Source organism: Mesoplodon densirostris, chromosome 11 (assembly GCF_025265405.1).
Source record: "Mesoplodon densirostris isolate mMesDen1 chromosome 11, mMesDen1 primary haplotype, whole genome shotgun sequence".
Lineage (NCBI taxonomy): Eukaryota > Metazoa > Chordata > Mammalia > Artiodactyla > Ziphiidae > Mesoplodon > Mesoplodon densirostris.
The window spans coordinates 87,109,657-87,127,299 of NC_082671.1; the positions used below are offsets into that span (position 1 = coordinate 87,109,657).

Here is a 17,643-nt window from a genome sequence, read left to right on the forward strand (position 1 = left end):
AGCTAAAATCCACTGAGCCTGGTAGAGAGGCTGTCCCCTTGCTTCTCTTAGGTCTTTTACGGGTCATCATGAATTTTAGTCCTGTCATGGCTGTCTGTGAATTGAGGGTATTCTTTTATGCAATGTCAGGACAGGTGGCCTCAACGACTATACAGGGTAGTGAAAAGAGCCCTGGGCGGAACCAGAGCTGAGCTCTCTCAGTGCATGGCAATTTATGACCTTGGACATATATAAAATGTGCATTGTTTCTGTGTACCTCACCCAACAGTCGTAGGGACATACGGTGACTACTTTCAAAAGCATAAAGTGACATAAGAATGGATATTGTGTTTTAATTACATGTACATGGTCTGATCAAGAAAATCAAGAAAAAGTGGGAGATTCCAGATCCTCTTTGAAGACAGGATGCTGGAGCTAGCCTTGCCAATGTGATTTCAGCCTTGGATTCAAGGGCCATCCACTTACCAATGACTCCCAAATCCAAAACTCATTCAGATTTCTCTCCTGAGATTCCAACACATGGTTCCTACTCTGTATTGAATAGCTCCACTTGGATGTCCTGCACACTCCCCCAGCAATTTCCAAAATGGAACTCACCCACACCTCTCTGAAACCTGCTCCTTCAGCAATGTTCTAGTTCAGGAACTGGCAATCCCATCCATACCTCCCGGAAACCTGGGAGCCATCCTTGACTGCTTCCCTGTTTCATTTCTCATGTTTAATCAGTGTCAAGGTTCTGTGGATTCAGTTCACTCCCTAAGAAGCTCTTGGATCTCTCCAGTCTCTCCACCTCTAATGGTGTGACGTGGACTAGACTGTGCCCATCTCTGGCCTGGGAGACTACAATTATCACCTATTGGTTATCCTGCATCTGGTCTTGTCCCCCATCCTGAGTCTCAGGCTCCAAATCACCATTTAGGTCTTTCTGAAACACATACATACAGAATAATGATCTTTCTAGAACACAAGCATGATCATTTTAGCCTCATGCTTAAATCCCTTTGATGGTTTCCAGTTTTTCTTAGGAAAATCCTAACTCTTTAACCTGCATGGCAAGGTTAGCCCCCTGCCCATCTCTCCAGCCATCTCTACTCTCAATATTCCAGCCAAACTGCATCTCTTTCAGTTCCCCAAACACATTCTATTTTCTCACTTCTACCCCTTTGCACATGTTCCTCCATCTGCTGAGAATATATACCCCCTGTGATGGTTAATTTTATGTGTCAGCTTGACTGGGCTAAGGAATAAGTGGTAAAATATTCTTTCTGGCTGTGTCTGTGAGAGTGTTTCTGGAAGAGATCATTTGACTCAGTAGACTGAGTAAAGATCTCCCTCACCAATGCAGGTGGGTACCTTCCAATCGGTTGAAGGTCTGAATAGAAGAAAAAGATAGAGGAAGGGTGAATTTGCTGTCTGCTTGAGCTGGGACATCTATCTCCAGACTGGGACTTCCACCACTGGCTCCCCTGGGTCTCAGGCTTTTGGACTCAGACTGAAGTACACCACTGGCTTTCCTGGTTCTCCACCTTGTAGACCACAGATTGTGGGACTTTTAGGCCTCCATAATGGTGTTAGCCAATTCCTGTAATAACTCCCCTCTTATATCCATCTCTGTATACCTCCTGTGGGTTCTCCTTCTCAGGAGAACCCTGACTAATCCACTCCCACCAACTCCTACTCATCCTTGGGGTCTCAGCTTAGATGGCACTTTTTCTAGGAAGCTTTCAATGACCTTCTAAGACTGAGGAAGCTCCCCTTCTATTGCATTTCCACAAGCACCCTGTCCTACCTTCATCGAGCTCTTATCATAATGCACATGTTATAATTCCTTGTTGACTTAACTGCTTTCCCCATCAGGCTAAAAACTCCATGAAACCATATATTCTGTTTTCATTTGTATCCTCTGTACCTAGGTCATAGTCAGGCACCTAGGATGTGCTCAATAAGTTTTAGTTTTCTGACCAGAGTGATCAGACTACCAAAAGTATGAGTTGCCTTGTAGCAGAAATATTAAGAATCACTAGCGAGAAAGCATGTGCTTGTTAAGGAAAACATTTCAGCCAGGTGTGCAAGTCAGACTGTGCTCTAACAACACCAAGAACTGACCATTAACACCTTGGCAATTTGATAACTTCTCTGTTTCCTAGAAGTCCATGTATTTTGGGGTTTGTTTATAGAAGTTGTGAAACAAAATCTCTTTCTATGTATTTGAGAACTTTCTGAGTTTCACTTAATTTCTTCTTGCCAGACTGACACACCTTTAAATCCTTGTCTTAGGCCCTCTGTATTTTGTTGTGACTTTCTGTACCCTCCACTCATCAGTGGCCATGGTGTTGAAATCTCCTCCTGATGGCAGTGTCTGAAAAAGAGCTGTTATTAAAAGTGTATCCATGTCCGGTGTCCAGAGGTAGGAGAAGCGTGGGGTTTTTATTTTCCATGTTTAATCTACATTTTAACCTCTCTTTCTCCAAAGTTTCCAAACTATGGGCAACTGGTTAAACTATTTTAATTATTGTATATCCCCACACAGTTTCTCTCATTGTCAAACACAGGTAAAGGATTCAAAATGCATCAGACTCTCCCTGGTGTCTACACTACAGAAAGTGCAAAGACCTGGATTCAAGTCTTAACTCTACCATTTACAAGCTTGGGACCTTGGACCAACTACCTAACCTCTCTGAACTTCATCTTTCTCCTCTGCAAAGCAAGAACGACTCCAACCTCACACCTCACTCTCTGCCTTGGGTGTGGGAGGCACCGCATAAATGTTGATAACCTTCCCAAACAGTTCTGCTATTAATTATACCCATGATCATACAATGGTCTCTGTGGAATCTCCACAGATTGAAATGATTTTCTGGGATAATAAATCTCCACTGTTAGTAGGAGCAGCTGCCATCCAGTCTCAATGTTCATACTCACTAAAGCAGCTAAAAGTTTTACGACTCCTATTAAATGATAGGATTGTTTGCTTTCTTCCCTGCAAAGCAGTACTCACACACTCTGCTCATTCTCGTGGCCTTGGGGAGGGGAAAACCATCCCACATGAGGGATGACCTCATCTGGACGCTGGGTCCAGAATTGAGTCACTGACCTCTCTGGACGCTGGGTCCAGAATTCAGCTGGACCACCATCAGGGGAAATAAAATCATACAAAGAGGAAGGGGTGCAATGTGCAAAAGTTGAGAGTCAAAAAATTCTAGAGGAGGCAAAATATAAGAAGCTGGGGGCATGGCCATCTTAGCTTGGCACTTGGAAACTGCATAGATTTAGGTTTCCCGAAACTGATTCTTTACCTTTGCCCAGTACCTGGAGTCTACAGAGATTTTTCACAGCTAGTATGTCCTTTCATCCTTACAACTATCCTGAGAGGTTGGCAAATATTTTTATACCAATTTTTTTAGAAGAAGAAACTGAGGAGAGTGTGCCCAGGTCACACAAGCTTACCCAAGATGGAGCTGGGACTTAACCTGGGGCTTCTAAGACCAGTGCTCTTTCTACCACATTCTCCTGCCTCTCATACAGCTGGGGAAGAGGAAGATTCCACCGAATGTGAGGGGGAGCATATATTCAGGAACCCCATCACAGTGCCACAGAGGGAAAACACGAGACTGGGGTATAAAAGACCTCGCCTCCATTTCCAACCATGAACTCTTGAGATGTCAGTCTCCTTACCTCTGCAAAGAATAGGCAGCAATAAATGATTCAAAGTTCCCTCTTGTGTTTCTATTTCTTGAATGTGTGTCTTTAGTTATTTTAATGAATAACCTAGAAGAAATGCCAAACAAAATTCTGGAGTACATCACAAGTTCAGTAGCAATGATGGTACCTTTGACCTGATGTGACCACTATGGCTGAATTTAAAAGTTGAGATTTTCATTCATGGTTTCTTAGAATTAGGCCCCACTAAACTTCAATGAACCTTTCCACATCTCAGTTTTCTCATATGATGATACCTTCAGTACAGGCAAAAGGAATTTTCTACTCCTTCCTCCCTGCCATCTTGCTTTTTCCTAGCCTCCCTGCCACCAACCCAAGGGAAAAGGAGTTGCTAACCTGACTGGTCCGTGTCTGGGACCAGAAATAGAACCTTGTACAGTCAGCCCTCTGTATCCATGGGTTCCATGTCTGCAGATTCAACCAACTGTGGACCAAAAATATTTGGAGATAAATTTCATAAAGCTGCAAAAAGCAAAACTTGACTTTGCCACTCACCAGCAATTAGTTACACAGCATTTACATTGTATTTGGTATTATAAGTAGAGATGATTTAAAGTATATAGGAGGTTATATGCAAACACACACCATTTTACATAAGGGACCTGAGCATCCAGGCATTTTGGTATCTGCAGAGTCCTGGAACCAATCCCTTGTGGATACAAAGGGACAACTGTAATTGGGGGCAGGGTTGCCCTCCCTAGGAGTGGTTCTCTTTCTTTTCTATTATATACAGTTGGGTGGGCAATAGGACTCAGCCTTCTCTCTGACTCTCCACCTCCGCTATGTAAGTGCCTAAGAAGGTAAGTTATTAGTGACCTTATTTTCTCTGTCATTTTGTCATCTTTCCTCCATGCATCCTTCTAGAGGGTACTAAGATCCCAAGATTTAGATTCAGGAAGAAGTAAGAGGTTTTCTTTAGACCTCAAGGCCTAAGGCATGTGCTTTTATTCACTTTTAATCAAAACCTTAATGGGGATTACTGGATGGTGGCTCAGTTAATAAAAAGCAGTACTGTCTTCTTTGACTCTTTCTAGGAACTGAGGTAGCTAGTCTCCCAGACAGTCCCCCGTGAGTCCCCAAACTCCTGGTGCTCATACCCTTTTGCAGTCCCCTCCCACGCTGTACAGGGTTGATGGGTGTCACCAAGAGAATAAGGGATGAGTGATGGTATGTAACTTCTGAACTAGTTGTAAGAGACTCTGTGGCTTCTGTCTTGGTCTCTCTCTCTCTTGGATCCTTTACTCCAGGGAAAGCCAGCTGCCACGTTTTGAGAAGCCCTGTGGAGAGGCCTCTGTGATTCCTTCTAGAGCAAACCCATACTCTTCTCTTTCTGCCCCCCCACCCCGCCCCTGCATGGCCCCAGTGCCCAGCAGCACTCATTATACTTCATCATCCTGATATGAGGCCTTGTCTGACTCCCCCTTGCTCCATGAGGCCAGGAATGGACTATTTCTTACTAGTCTTTGAATCCTCAGTGCTTAGTGCAGTGCCTGGCACAGAGCAGTCTCTCAATAAATGTTTGTTGAATCAACAAATGGAAGGAAATTTAGTTTTATACGATAATCATACCTCATATGTAACTAATTTTTTTCCTTTTGTTCAAGTATCAATTTTTAACAGCTTTATTAGAGACGGAATTGATACACAAAGAACTGCATATATTTAATGTGTACATTTTGATAAGTTTGGACATATGCACACACCTGTGATACCTTCATGACAATCAAGGTAACAGACAGGGCTTCCCTGGTGGCGCAGTGGTTGAGAATCCACCTGCCAATGCAGGGGACACGGGTTCGAGCCCTGGTCCGGGAAGATGCCACATGCCGCAGAGCAACTAAGCCCGTGAGCCACAACTACTGAGCCTGCGCTCTAGAGCCTGTGAGCCACAGCGACTGAAGCCCAAGTGCCCTAGAGCCCGTGCTCTGTAACAAGAGAAGCCATGGCAATGAGAAGCCTGAGCACCACAGAAGAGTAGCCCCTGCTCGCCGAAACTAGAGAAAGCCTGCGCACAGCAACGAAGACCCAATGCAGCCAAAAATAAATAAATAAATAAATCTATGAAAAGAAAAAAAAGAATTCCCTTAAAAAAAAAAAAAGGTAACAGACACTTCCAGCACAACACCTCCCAGGGTTTCCTTGTGTCCCTTTGGGATTTTTTGTTGTTTTTGCTTGTTTGTTTTTTCTAGGTAAGAACACTTAACACAAGATCTACCCATCTAAGTGTGCATTTAACAAATTTTGAAGTGCACGATAGAGTCTTGCTAACTATATGCACTAGGTTGTGTAACAGATCTCTAGAATGCATTTATCTAGCATAACTGAACATTTTCCCATATGCCCCTCCTCCCAGCCTCTGACACCACTATTGTATTCTCTGTTTCTCTAAGTTTGACTACTTTAGATACCTTATGTAAGTGGAATGACTCAACATTTGTCCTGTGACTGGCTTATCTCACTTAGTGTAATGTCTTCAAGGTACATCCATATTGTTGCAAATGGCAGAATTTCCTTCTTCATTAAGGCTAAATAATGTTCACATTTTAAATGTCAAAAGTATAAGGTTTGAAATTTTTCTTTCAGTAGAAGCCAAATATAGAAATCTATACTAGATTTCATAGACATTTAAGATCACTGAATAAGTCTGTGTGTAGAAATAAGAGACAAGTCTAAAGAAATCTCTGGAACTTAAGTAGGGGTTTCTATTTTGTCTCCAAATTCGCCCTCATAATTTTAGTTCTAGTGTGTACCATAGGGTGAATCCCTTCTTCATAACTGGAGAACTTTATTTTTTCCCTTCTGTGTCCATATGCCTACTTAAATTATACCCAGGGTTTATCAAATTATACTCAGGCTGACTATTTTGGCCCCAAAGATGTATTAATTCTAAGTCTCTTACTGTTGCCACTTTGGGTGTAACTGTTTTTACTCAATTATACAGTCCCCTGAGATTGGTGGATATTAATTCCAAAGACTGAGAGGACCTCAATGAAGCAAAAGAATGGAGGGCAAACCACGAAGGCCAGTCTGACATTTTCTTTGTCCCCTAAATTTGCATTCTCAGAATTGAGCCAAAGGCCCCATGAAATTTGTTCCCATCTTTCTGTACCTGCCTTCTCCTTCTCTCAAAAGCAGTCTTCAGAAGTTGATCAGTTGATTTATATGTAGGTACTGAAAGGTTCAAAAACTCAGAAAGAGGCCAAATTTATTTTAAAGATGATTAAGAAAAATGAAGAGTTACCAGAAGGAAGAGGTATAAATAGACATTATACTCATGCTGTATCTACCTCTCTCTATACAAATTTAGGTATGGGTGTGTGTGTGTGTGTGTGTGTGTGTGTGTGTGTATACAAAAACAAAGCAGTCAAACTTCTGTACACAAACTTAGGTGACTGTGTGTATGTACATACATACATATATGTGTATATATACACATAGGTATATACATATATACAAATACTATATACACATACATTTTTAAATCACCCACTTCTTTGGTATAGGGTACAGAGTTCTCATATTACTCTGGGATAATCTCCCAAGGAGCCATTTTATCTGAACACACAGTTCTATTTATCCAGTTTCTGATGATTAGTCTCAGGGGCAACTTTATGCAATACATACTGGCTATGACACAAGGCTTCTCTACTTAAATCAAATGTCCAAACTGAGATACAGTAAGACAAACAGTACCTTTTCCTCTGCACGTGCCAGTGTCTGGGTATGTGGGATGGAATAAGATGTTGGTAGTGAGGAAGCCAAATCTTTTGAAAATCTTCATCCCCTCCCTTTTCCTAGATGATTCTGGGATTTAGATGTGCAACAAACAAAAAGAAGAGGGACGTTTTCTTGGAAGCGACAAAAGACCAATTTACTTTTTTTTTTTTTTGAGTGCTGCAAAACACACATAAAATAGGACATGTCTCTAAGAAGCTCTGACATATCTATCTACCATGATCTCTTTTGTGTTAAAAGAAACCAGCCACAGAAACATTGTTGCTGCCAAAAAAGCGTTGTCTGCATCCCTTTTCACTTCCTCCCTGCAAGGATGCTTCATCAAATCATCTCCAGAAGACAAAATCTGTTGCTTTGGGGCAGACAGTCAACGGAAGTTTGGTTGACTTTTTCACCTTGATGTGGTCACAGAGGTATTAGAGGTTGACCACGCAGCTGTTGGTTAAAAATGATAATCATCTGAAGAAAAGTACACATATACTGTCTCTACTTTCTTGGAACTGGGAGTTGGCTTCCTTGGACCATCTCCCCCTCCTTCCAGCTTCAAAAAAAGGAATTGCTAAATATTCAATTTGGTGTTTGCCTAAGGGTAGCTAAACAAGTCTCCTAGTGAGGTGTTTGTCTTTATTTCTGAGAAGGCAGCCTATCACTCAGTTTGATTCTAACAAAAATAAATCTCCCAAAACCAGTAGGGGAAAGGGGACTTATCAACAAAGGTCAACTAGAATAAATATCATTTCTAGTTGAAAATAAGGTTTTCTGTCAAAGCTACAGGAGCAATTGAAAGGCATAAAGAGATTTTTGGGTTCCAAAAAAGACCCGAAGACTCCACCTGTCAGGGAGTAAAGCAATATTTGAATAGTGTCAGCAAAAGTTTCTTCTTCAGGGCTTCCCTGGTGGCACAGTGGTTGGGAGTCCGCCTGCCGATGCAGGGGACAGGGGTTTGTGCCCCGGTCCGGGAGGATCCCACATGCCGCAGAGCGTCTGGGCCCGTGAGCCGTGGCCGCTGGGTCTGCGCGTCCGGAGCCTGTGCTCCGCAACGGGAGAGGCCACAACAGTGAGAGGCCCGCGTACCGCAAAAAAAAAAAAAAAAAAAAAAAGTTTCTTCTTCAGAAGTGTTCCTTGGGTGGTGATAGGGTGTGTGTGTCAGGAATATATGGTGAACCATGAGGGGGTCAAATATTTTGTTCTTATGCTCCCAAATCGGCACTTTCTCAATCATATTCTTAAACTCACAGTTAAGATGATCATGAAGAATGTTAGAAGAAGCAGAATCGGAAAGCAAAACAGGGAGCTGCATAGTCTCATCCTAGGCTTGTTCCCTAACATTAGAATTGGTCTAGAATTCTGTAATTTTTTCCCCTGATCTCCAAAGAGACACCAGTTCCACAGCCAGAGCCAGTGTAAGAAAAAGTGTATTCAAGGCCTTCCTTTGGGGTGTGGCAACTACCTATTTTGCTCCTGGGTCATAGAGTACATCTGAACTCCAACTGCCATCCCTCTTCTACTTGAAGAAAAAAAAAAAGCTGGTTAGTTCAAGATCATGGACTGAGCCAAGATGGCTACTTCTCCTTCCTCCCAAACACTAGGGAAATGAGATACATAACATAAGACTAAGTCTTAGTCCTAGATAAGACTAAGTTCTAGAAAATGCCAGTTGAATAGAAACTAAAGAAGTTCTGAGTAGTAGCAGACTGGCAGAAATACCAGAGAGATGAGAAACACAGCTGAAGGAGGGGGCTGCTGGATGAATAATTCTCTAGCCTGTAAACTTCATCAGAACAAGTCATCATCTGTCTTATTCATTATTGTATCCTCTCTTCCTTGTATCACTCCTGGCACAAAGTGGATGTTCAATAGTGACTATTAAATATGAATACACTGGTTTTCCTAAGAGAAAAACAAACTCAAGGTCAGCAGAAGAGAAGTGTATTATGGGATATCGACCGAGGAGTTGAAGCACTGCCAGGCCAGTGTCCCCCAAGTTGCACACTGAGGGGCTAGTTATGGTGTTTGCCCTCAGGCTCTTAGTAAAGAACCAGCCATGGGGGCCTCCTAGAATATGGATGGGGCCAGACACAACAGTAGGGCATGGCCCAGATATTACTGAATTGTTACGTAAGGAAAGGCAACTTGCAACAGGTGTGAAATCCTCTGAGGTGCTCCAAGGGGTAACTTTCCCTACTTGCTTATTTGAGGCATGCCTCCACCCTGCTGGCCCATCCCCCTGCCCATAAACCTTGGGGCACAACACATCTGTCAGTCAGTCATCACATTCCAGGGGCATGCCTGGTAAGGGGTGTTGGAAGAGAACCGTAACAATTGCTCAGGAAATGATACAGCTACAAATACTGATAAATGTACATACGGAAATGAACAACCCACAGGGGGAGACAAGATGGCGGAGTAGAAGGATGTGACCTCATCTCTTCTTACGGAAACACCAAAATCACAACTAACTGAACAACCATCAACAAAAAGATGCTGGAATCTACCAAAAAGATACCCTATATCCAAAGACAAAGAAGAAGCTACCGCAAGACAATAGGAGGGGTGCAATAGTGATAAAATCAAATACCATGCACGGCGGGTGGGCGACCCACAAACTGGAAAATAATTATACCACAGAAGTTTTCCCACAGAAGTGAAAGTCTGAGCCGGGCATCAGGCTCTCCAGCCTGGGGGTCTGGCAATGGGAGGAGAAGCCCCCAGAGAATCTGAAAATGAGCAATCCAGAACCATCAGACCTTTGAACCAAACTCAAAGAACCAGTAAAAGCTGAACCAGTAGAGAACTTGTTGCAACAAAAATATAATTGAGGTTTTCTTCCTCTCCTGATAACAGGGAAAATAAAGGGAACAGTCAACAGGCTGGAGAAGAAACATAAACTGGCCTGAAAGAGTTAATCAATCTTAGTTGTATTTTAACTGTTACTAATCTGTAGTGTGTGTAATTAGATTTGTCCTTCACAAAGTTAACCTGTCACCCCCCCACCCCCGCAACTTGATGTAAATTAAGTTCTGCACCTATTACCCCCTAATTCTGTGTAATTTACATCCTGCACCTGGTATTTACTCTCCCTACACTTTCTTGTAGCAAATCACCCCTTGTAGCTGTTTGCATTTCAGAAAGAAGGTCATAGGCCGATAACCCACAGACAAATGGACTCAATTATGGGGCTGCCAGGCCCAATTACCAGGCTGCCTGACGCCAGCAGTGACTTTTAAAATACTGCAAGAAGAAGAAGAACGCAAGACCTTCACCACTTTGATCTTATCACTTACCCTGGACTGCGAGTTCCACCTATAAGACCCCTGTAATTCCTCAGGAGACCGGGGCACAGTTCTTGAGGCGCTAGCCTGCTGTGTCTTCCCTTTGCCTGGCAGAGAAATAAAAAAGCCTCTCTATTTCTTTTCCTCCCGATCTCTGTCTCCATATTTCTATTCAGCATTGGTGAACAGGGAGCCAAGGTTTTTGGCAACAAACTGACATCTGAGGAATGAGCAAATGTAAGAAGGCTTGAAAATATTTTATTTAGTACCTGAGATACAATGGATATCACATCCATTAAATAAGAGTCAGCTGCCATAGAAAAAGCAGTAATCAGAGAAAAAGAAAGATACCTTAAAAATTAAAAATAATGATGAACAAATTCTAAAACTCAGTGTTGGAGATGAATTACAGAATAGATACAACTGAAAAGAGAAGTAGTGATTTGCAAGACCAAGTCAAAGTATTTTTCCCTAAACATAGGGCAAAAAAATCAAAGAAAAAAATTTTGAGAGAAAAGAAATATAGAAGATTCAGATGAAAAAAAACCTGTTTAGTAGGACTTCTAGGACATAATGGGGGAAGTGAGACCTGGCCCTCCCCACCATGACTCCCTGGAATAGAGCTCCTGTGACTTACTGTTGTGCTGAGAAGAGGGTCTGGGGAGTCCTGCCTCAACAACTCCCTATTTGTTATTTCTGAGGAACAATCTTCAGTCATTCTATCTTTATTCTTATGTATATGCTGTATCTTTTATTTGGCTGTTTTTGAGATATTTTTCTTTATCCTTCCTTTTCAGCCATTTAACACAATGATGTGCCTTGATATGAATTCCTTTTATGTATTTTCCTCTGGGGTTTACTGGGTTTCTTAGACTTATGGACTGATATTATTAAGCAAATTTGGAAAACTTCAGCCAAAATTTCCTTAAATACTTTTTGCCCCATTAGTTCTCTCCTTTCCTTCTGAATAACACATATGTTAGATTGCTTATTTTCCTATAGGTAACTGAGGCTCTGTTCATTTTCTTTCAAGTTTTTTTTTTTTCTCTTTTCAGTTTGGTGATATTTGTTGACTTTTCTTCAGGTTCCCTGATCTTTCCTTCTGCCATCTCCAAACTGATGTTAATCACACCCAGTGTTTTTTCAGGTATTCTATTCTTTATTTGAGATATTGTACTTTTCAGTTCTGTGATTCCCATCTTTTTTTTTTTCAGCATTTTCATATCTTTCCCCAAATCCCCATGTCTTCACATATTATATCCACTTTTGTGTAAATTATTTAACATATTTATAATAGTAATTTTAAAGTCTTTATATGCTAATTTCAACATCTGCTTTGTCCATGGGTCTCCTTTTATTTTGTTTTTGTTTTTTGGTGTCTTTATTATGGGTCACATTTTTCTGCTTCTTTGTGTGTCTGGTAATTGTTACTGTACACTGGACACTGTAAATGACATACTGTGGACAATCTAAATTCTGTTATCTTCATCTGATGAGTATTGGGGTTTTGCTCCAGAAGGCAGCTAAATTTCTTGTGGATAACATTACTCTTCTGCAGGCTGGTTTCTCCGTTTTGTTAGGCTAGTTATATTTTAATTTTATTCTTACTCTTAGGCTCATAGTCCTTAGCTCACAGTCCTGAGATAGGGTCCTTATATCTAAGGCATGATGCTTCTGGCATATCATAGAAATGCAAGACATATTTACCAAGCCCCTCTAACTTGGTAGATTTTAACTTCAAACTCTGTCTCCCCAGCACCAGGCAACTGCTGAAGTCCCTGCTCAGTTCTTTCAGCCATCCAGCTGTTGTTTTCTGCTCCTTGGAGACTTGCCCTGTGCCTTTGCAGTTGAAGAGTCAGCCAAGTTTTTGAGAAGGTTTTGTACATAGATCTGGGGGTTCCTCCCAACCATCACTCCTAACCTTCTGGGATTTCCCTGCTCCCTTCAACTTCCAGTTGCTCTGGCAGCCTTGTAGTCTGGTCTCTAACTAATTAGTCCCATAAGTCTGTGTTCTGCAGACTAGTGAATGTCTGCAGGGGAAAAGCCAGTTAAATGTGAGTTATCTCTCCTCCTGTTTGTGCCTGATTTTGGTCCTTCTCTAGTGCCCTGAAGTAGATACATAAGCTGAGTTTATAATTATTATTCGTAGGATGTTTAGTCTGATACAAACTACTTGCCATTACTTGAAGCTGGAAGGCTTTATATATCTTTAAGCATAAATAAGGTCATGTTACATATTTTATTTTATAACATTTTTAAAATTGAACAGCATATTTTAGATATTGTTCTGTGTCAGTATATATTAATTGACCTGATTTCCTTTGTCTGACATATGGGTGCTCCAAGTATTTGACGATAAGGCTGTATAACAGAGATAAACTGTTAAATGGAGTTGTGGGTTATGAATTAGACCTCTTTCAATGTTTGTTGAAAGATACTAAATTACCTTCTTTTGAATGCAGCACCTTATGAAGACTCGTTATATTTGGGTATGCAGCATCATGAATTTAAACAATCTTCTATTAATGTTTTTTTGGTTGTTTCAATTTTTCTTCTTACAGGCAATGATATAATGAACATCCATCTTTGTATGTTAATTTTTCTATAGAATCATTATCCTAGGGATGAAATCACTGAGTAACAGTAAATCCACATTTTAAATTTTAATATACTCAATATAATTACCAAGTACTCTCCATAAAAGCTATACAAATATGTACACTCCAAGAGTATATGAGAATGCCTACTTCTTCATAACTTTAACAACACTGGATATTACTCTTTTAAATCTTTCCCATACACACAAACCACCCTAATGGCATTTCATAAGAGGGGGATTGTCCAGCCCTCTTTTGCTGTCCTCAGTCTTGATTCTGAGCTATTGTCCCTTTCAATTTTCCAACACTGTGTCTCTGTCTTGCCCTTTGAACTAGACCGTTGATGTCTGTCTCTGGGCTCCCCATCAAAAACCATTTGGATTCTACTTCCAGGCATGCTTCCTGACTTTACTGGTAAAACATCATCTCCAGCTAAACCTGGCCCAGGGCTTTATTCTTTAGTGTTGCTCCACCATGAGTATTCACAATTTACCTCATTCCCTTCACATCCCCTCACTTATCTTCACAATTTACCTCACTCCCCCAATCTAAAGTAGACATTTTTGTCTTTGTGAATTAAGGTCAGTGCAATCTGAACAACATATGTGCAACAATTGGTTCAAAAGTACTGTCTCAGTAAGAAATGCTCTAAAATGTCTCCAAAATTATTGCTGTAGGTTCCTTAATTTTAAAAAGTAACCACTAAGAGAGCAAATAACATCTTGGAACATTTTCTCAGTAAAATATACGTGAAGGAAGAGTATAAAGCACTTTAAATATAAGAAACCAAACATACATATTTTCCTGTACTTTCTCTGGATTCCCACTAACTGACACGAAGGGATTTTTTTTGTAAAGACATAAACCTAAGAGGGAAAAGAGAACTGGAGACAAAATAGCCACAAAATGTTGCAAATTAGAAAACAGAAGAAGGAAAGACAACTGATCTAGCAGACCCAGGGAAGCTATGTCCTAAGTGAGCAAGCTAAGTCATAGCCCATTTTCCAATACATATAGAACCCCAAAGGCTCAAGAATTAGAAGCATCAGGGGTTTATGATTCAGGGAAAAAGGAAAGGCCAGAAGTCTAAGGGGCAGCTAGACCTCCCTCCCAAATCCTCTTTCTTACTTTGAGCAACCAGGTGACAAATTCTTCTATCTCAGCAGAAAATGGGGGTTCTGGAGAAAGTAAAAACAGAAGGTCTCTGAGATGAGGACACATGGTATAGCTGAGGGCAGTAACCATTTTGAAAGCAGAAGGATTAAATACTAAATATTGAAACCCTCCCGCTAAAGCTCCTGGGCCTCTTCCATAACATGGTTTTCAGAATACAATGCAGGATTATTAGAAGATTCGTCTCGAGAGGGCAGACAGTAGAAGCAAGAAGAGCTACAATCTTGCAGCCTGTGGAATGAAAACCACATGCACAGAAAGATAGACAAAATTAAAAGGCAGAGAACTATGTACCAGATGAAGGAACAAGATAAAATCCCAGAAAAACAACTAAATGAAGTGGAGATAGGCAACATCTCAGAAAAAGAATTCAGAATAATGATAGTGAAGATGATCCAGGACCTCGGAAAAAGAATGGAGGCAAAGATCAAGAAGATGCAAGAAATGTTTAACAAAGACCTAGAAGAATTAAAGAACAAACAAACACAGATGAACAATACAATAACTGAAATGAAAAATACATTAGAAGGAATCAATAGCAGAATAACTGAGGCAGAAGAACAGATAAGTGACCTGGAAGACAGAATGGTGGAATTCACTGCTGTGGAACAGAATAAAGAAAAAAGAATGAAAAGAAATGAAGACAGCCTAAGAGACCTCTAGGACAACATTAAACGCAACAACATTCGCATTATAGGGGTCCCAGAAGGAGATGAGAGAGAGAAAGGATCTGAGAAAATATTGGAAGAGATTATAATCAAAAACTTCCCTAACATAGGAAAGGAAACAGCCATCCAAGTCTAGGAAGCTCAGAGAGTCCCAGGCAGGATAAACCCAAGAAGAAACATGCCAAGACACACAGTAATCAAACCGATAAAAAGTAAAGACAAAGAAAAATTATTAAAAACAACAAGGTAAAAATGACAAATAACATACAAGGGAACTCCCATAAGATTAACAGCTGATTTCTCAGCAGAAACTCTACAGGCCAGAACAGAGTGGAATGATATACTTAAAGTGATGAAAGGGAAGAACCTACAACCAAGATTACTCTACCCAACAAGGATCTCATTCAGATTCAATGGAGAAATCAAAAGCTTTACAGACAAGCAAAAGCTAAAAGAATTCAGCACCACCAAACCAGCTCTACAACAAATGCTAAAGGAACTTCTTTAAGTGGGAAACACAAGAGAAGAAAAGGACCTACAAAAACAAACCTAAAACAATTAACAAAATGGTCATAGGAACATACATATCAATAATTACCTTGAATGTGAATGGATTAAGTGCTCCAACCAAAAGACACAGGCTTGCTGAATGGATACAAAAACAAGACCCATATATATGCTGTCTACAAGAGACCCACTTCAAACCTAGGGACACATACAGACTGAGAGTGAGGGGATGAAAGAAGATATTCCATGCAAATAGAAATCAAAAGAAACCTGGAGTAGCAATACTCATATCAGATAAAATACACTTTAAAATAAAGCACGTTATAAGAGACAAGGAAGGACACTACATAATGATCAAGGGATCAATCCCAGAAGAAGATATAACAATTGTAAATATATATGCACACAACATAGGAGGACCTCTATACATAAGGCAAGTGCTAACGGCTATAAAAGAGGAAATGGACAGTGACAAAATAATAGTGAGGGACTTTAACACCTCACTTACACCAATGGACAGATCATCGAGACAGAAAATTAATAAGGAAACAAGCTTTAAATGACACAACAGACCAGATAGATTTAATTGATATATATAGGACATTCCATACACTTTCTTCTCAAGTGCACATGGAACATTCTCCAGGATAGATCACATCTTGGGTCACAAATCAAGCCTCGGTGAATTTAAGAAAACTGAAATCATATCAAGCATCTTTTCCAACCACAACGCTATGAGATTAGAAATCAATTACAGGGAAAAAAAACGTAAAAAACACAAACACATGGAGGATAAACAATACGTTACTAAATAACCAAGAGATCACTGAAGAAATAAAAGAGGAAATCAAACAATACCTAGAGACAAATGACAATGAAAACAAGATGATCCAAAACCAATGGGATGCAGCAAAAGCAGTTCTAAGAGGGAAGATTATACCAATACAACCCTACCTCAAGAAACAAGAAAAATCTCAAATAAACAATTTAACTTTACACCTAAAGGAACTAGAGGAAGAAGAACAAACAAAACCCAAAGTTAGCAGTAGGAAAGAAATCATAAAGATCAGAGCAGAAATAAATGAAACAGAAACAAAGAAAACAGTAGCAAAGATCAATAAAACTGAAAGCTGGTTCTTTGAGAAGATAAACAAAATTGATAAACGTTTAGCCAGACTCATCAAGAAAAAGAGGGAGAGGACTCAAATCAATAAAATTAGAAATGAAAAAGGAGAAGTTACAACAGGCACCACAGAAATACACCATGAGACTACTACAGGCAAATCTATGCCAATAAAATGGACAACCTGGAAGAAATGGACAAATTCTTAGAAAGGTATAACCTTCCAAGACTGAACCAGGAAGAAATAGAAAATATGAAAAGACCAATCACAAGTAATGAAATTGAAACTGTGATAAAAATCTTCCAACAAACAAAAATCCAGGACCGGATGGCTTCACAGGTGAATTCTACCAAACATTTAGAGAAGAGCTAACACTCATCCTTCTCAAACTCTTCCATAAATTGCAGAGGAAGGAACACTCCCAAACTCATTCTACGAGGCCACCATCACCCTGATACAAGAATCAGACAAAGATACTATAAAAAAAGAAAACTATAAAACAATATCACTGATGAATATAGATGCAAAAATCCTCAACAAAATACTAGCAAAAGGGAATCCAACAACACATTAAAAGGATCATACACCATGGTCAAGTGGGATTTATCCCAAGGATGCAAGGATTCTTCAATGTATGCAAATCAATCAATGTGATACACCATATTAACAAACTGAAGAATAAAAACCATAGGATCATCTCAATAGATGCAGAAAAAGCTTTCAACAAAATTCAACACCCATTTATGATAAAAAACTCTCTAGAAAGTGGGTATAGAGGGAACCTACCTCAACATAATAAAGGCCATATACGACAAACTGACAACAAACATCATTCTCAATGGTGAAA

General features: G+C 40.2%; 1 protein-coding gene across 1 annotated transcript in view; it reads right to left on the bottom strand.

Moving 5' to 3' along the window:
- Positions 1–4,101: 4,101 nt before the first annotated feature.
- CRADD (CASP2 and RIPK1 domain containing adaptor with death domain) overlaps positions 4,102–17,643 on the bottom strand; it is a 221,787-nt gene continuing 208,245 nt past the window's right edge. The window contains exon 4 of the transcript XR_009533805.1: positions 4,102–4,144. The gene's annotated coding sequence lies outside the window, so the exon portion shown is untranslated. The remainder of the gene's footprint in view (positions 4,145–17,643) is intronic.